Raw genomic sequence first — 4257 nt, 5'->3', positions numbered from 1 at the left:
TATATATATATATGTGTGTGTGTGTGTGTGGAGGGGGGGGGGGAGTGGTAGAAATCTTCTCAATGACAAATCTAAAGTGTTCAGTGAGAAAAATTTACGTGTGCTACAATAAGAATGCAGTGGGAATGTATTCACATCTGTTGGACGGATGTTATGAAAACAAACACTCCAAACGGACATTTCACGTAAGACATGCATCGAAAATCTGTAACGCAACCATCTGTGTGTCGCGTGTTTATAATTATGTATTATTTATATTTTAGGACAATTAATCAGTAAAAAACACACCACATGTCATAAGGAAAGTGTGTAAACCGTCGGAGGACGAATCACAAAGATTCGAAACCGGTAACGGTACCCTTCGAATAAAGGAACTGAAAGTAAATTTGTGGCTGGTTGCTGTCCCAACACCATCAACATTTGTTTTGTATTTGTATAAATAAAAACAGTGCACCACGTCTGAAAACACAAGATTCACAATGAAAGTGGACTACCAGGAACACATTCTGTGGCTTTGAAAATAATGTTCTGCTGCAAAAAATTCCTCCGAATTCGACAATAATAATGGACACTGCGCCATGCCACTCTGTTGTGATGGATAGTGCTACAACAATCCAGTGGATGACAGCAGATGTTTCGCTCTGAGTACAAAGAAATGTTCCACTGCATAATGTTGAACGTAGTATGTATAAGGCGAAGTTAATTGAACCTGCTCTACAAGCCAAAAACCCTACGGTACCAGGTCGACAAAATGGCTGACGCGAATGATAGAAAACAGGGTTAAAAATCGAGTAAGATGTAGGCTTGGAAATTCTTGTTACCAGCGAGGCGGACGTGACCGGACGTTGTTGTTGTTGTTGTTGTTGTTGTGGTCTTCAGTCCTGAGACTGGTTTAATGCAGCTCTCCATGCTACTCTATCCTGTGCAAGTTTCTTCATCTCCCAGTACTTACTGCAACCTACATCCTTCTGAATCTGTTTAGTGTATCCTTCTCTTGGTCTCCCTCTACGATTTTTACCCTCCACACTGCCCTCGAATGCTAAATTTGTGATCCCTTGATGCATCAAAACATGTCCTACGAACCGGTCCCTTCTTCTTGCCAAGTTGTGCCGCAAACTCCTCTTTCCCCCAATTCTATTCAATACCTCCTCATTAGTTATGTGATCTACCCATCTAATCTTCAGCATTCTTCTGTAGCTCCACATTTCGAAACCTTCTATTCTCTTCTTGTCTGAACTATTTATCGTCCATGTTTCACTTCCATACATGGCAGACACGACTTCCTGACACTTAAATCTATACTCGATGTTAACAAATTTCTCTTCTTCAGAAACGCTTTCCTTGCCATTGCCAGTCTACATTTTATATCTCTACTTCGACCATCATCAGTTATTTTGCTCCCCAAATAGCAAAACTCCTCTACTACTTTAAGTCTCTCATTTCCTTATGTAATTCCCTCAGCATCACCCGACTTAATTCGACTACATTCCATTATCCTCCTTTCGCTTTTGTTGATGTTCATCTTATACCCTCCTTTCAAGACACTTTCCATTCCGTTCAGCTGCTCTTCCAAGTCTTTCCTGTCTCTGACAGAATTACAATGTCATTGGCGAACCTCAAAGTTTTTATTTCTTCTCCATGGATTTCTTCTCCGGATGTAGCTTATGTATAATGTTTACTCTGGTAACAAGAGCGGACTATGCCGCGTCACGAGGTTCGAGAGCTGTTACAAGCCGCAACCCTTGGACACAGCGAACATAGCGGAGTACGGCCTGTTTGTGACGTAGGCATCACGTGCTGCCGCGTGACACACACGCAATGCTAGAGAGTACTGGAAACTTCTAGAAAAAGTGGTGCCGGGTGCGCTACCCCCTATAAAAAGGCTAGCCGCCATAGTGTTGGGGGAGTGGTGGAGCAGCTGGTCAGTCGGTCAGGTATGGTTTAGCTGGAGTTATGATGCTGTGAGATTGTAGTGCAGTGCTGCATAACCGTCAGGGGACTTAGACTCATTTCCATGTAGTCAACACTTCGTCTGTTGCGCCCGCCTGTGCTATATTGGTATTTAGACTCAGGGAGCTATGAGAAGTTACACTACTAAGAAGGCAGTTAGTAGACTTTGTATCTAGAACTGTTTATAATATGGATGTGCCAGGGGTGCTTCCACTGTACATATCCTCATGCAATGATTTATGATTGCATCCAGTGGACCCTGAGATCCCAACCCAGTTCCGTATTCTGACTCACCCTACAGCCCTCTTTTCAGTGGAGCAAGTGCACAGAAGGCAGCCCACGACCACGACACCTCCTGCCAAGTAAGTTCTTTGATGCCCATTCTTGCAGTCCTTCCACTCCCTCTCAGGACTCGTTAGTGGAACATGAAAAAGGGCACAGTTATCCCATGTCATGCTAATTTAAATCCGACTGAGAATACGCTCAGTGAGGCCAAACCAAAATGCTGAAAAAAGAAGCCATTTGAAACGTTGCACCACAGGACAGGTCTCGAGCTGTCGGCCATACCGAGAAGGTAGTTGAGGAGAGACGGATTCAAAAATGGTTCAAATGACTCTGAGCACCATAGGACTTAACATCTGAGGTCATCTGTCCCCTAGAACTTAGAACTACTTAAACCTAACTAACCTAAGGACATCACACACATCCATGCCCGAGGCAGGATTCGAACTTGCGACCGTAGCGGTCGCGCGGTTCCAGACTGTAGCGCCTAGAACCTCTCGGCCACCCCGGCCGGCAGAGACGGATTAACGAGGGACTATCACGAGTTTTAAGTAACACATAACTTCTCTTGCTGCCATGCTAAAATCTTCTTCTTTGCTGAAAACAGAGCACAGAAACAAATATTCATCTCATTAACATACTAACGCAGTTGAAAATGCGACAGACTCATGAGATACTGTGTTACTTGGGCTACAACTTTGCTTCCGCCGTTTTTTCTCAAAGTTCAAGGCTTTATTGTGAGCATCTTATTTAAATTTCAAAGTATCGGCCATCGCTGCCCACCATTTTCTCCCATCTTTCGGGCAGCATACGAATGCCGCGGCGGAAGAACTGGGCGTCTTTCCAGAAGATCCATGCATGGATCCAATTATGGAATTGTTCATATTACAGGAAGCGCTGGGCAGCCAGGTCGTGTGCCACTAAACTAAAAGCCGGCCGGTGTGGCCGTGCGGTTCTAGGCGCTTCAGTCTGGAACCGCGTGACCGCTGGGGTCGCAGGTTCGAATCCTGCCTCGGGCATGGATGTGTGTGATGTCCTTAGGCTAGTTAGGTTTAAGTAGTTTTAAGTTCTAGGGGACTGATGACCGCAGGAGTTAAGTCCCATAGTGCTCAGAGCCATTTGAACCATTTTGAACTAAACTAAAAAGTTGGTAGTCAAAGGGAGCAATGTCTGGAGAATAGGGCGGGTGGGGTAGGACTTCTCAAAAAATGGTTCAAGTGGCTCTGTGCACTATGGGACTTAACATTTCAGGTCATCAGTCCCATAGAACTTAGAACTACTTAAACCTAACTAACCTAAGGACATCACACACGTCCATGCCCAAGGCAGGATTCGAACCTGCGACGGTAGCGGTCGCGCGGTTCCAGACTCAAGCGGCTAGAACCGCTCGGCCACCAGAGGCCGGCTAGGACTTCCCATTTCAACGTTTCCAGGTATGGTTTTTTTTTTAGCGACTTGGTGTCGAGCACTGTCATGCTGGAAAATCGCCTTATCATGTCTATCGCTGTACAGTGGCCGTTTGTCTTTCAGTGATCGGCTCAAACACATCAAATGCTTTCGACAGTGGTGTCCTGTGATTGTTCCCGTCGGTTGCAGTAGCATCGAAAGCTTTCTCTCTTTCGTAACCATGCCGGTCTTCAACGTCATAATCACCGTATTTGAAGCATGGAAACCATTTTCTGCAAAGTTCTGTCACTAACAGGCGACCCATCATAGGCCTTATCCAGCGTTTTATAAGCCTCAGCCGCAGATTGCTTCATATCAAAGCAGAAAATTAAAATCTCCCGCAAATGACGAGAACTGGGCTCGGAAGCTGACATAATTCAGTCGAGAATGCAATCAAAAACTGACAAATATTTTGATGGCGTTATGTTCTCAAGGGACATGAAAGGGAAGCAGTGGATGGGAAGGGAGTGAGGCAGGGTTGTAGCCTATCCCCGATGTTATTCAATCTGTATATTGAGCAAGCAGTAAAGGAAACAAAAAAAAAAAACACAAAAAAAATCGGAGTAGGAATTAAGATCC

Source organism: Schistocerca piceifrons, chromosome 10 (genome assembly GCF_021461385.2).
Source record: "Schistocerca piceifrons isolate TAMUIC-IGC-003096 chromosome 10, iqSchPice1.1, whole genome shotgun sequence".
Lineage (NCBI taxonomy): Eukaryota > Metazoa > Arthropoda > Insecta > Orthoptera > Acrididae > Schistocerca > Schistocerca piceifrons.
Note: the sequence above shows the minus strand (reverse complement) of the source record.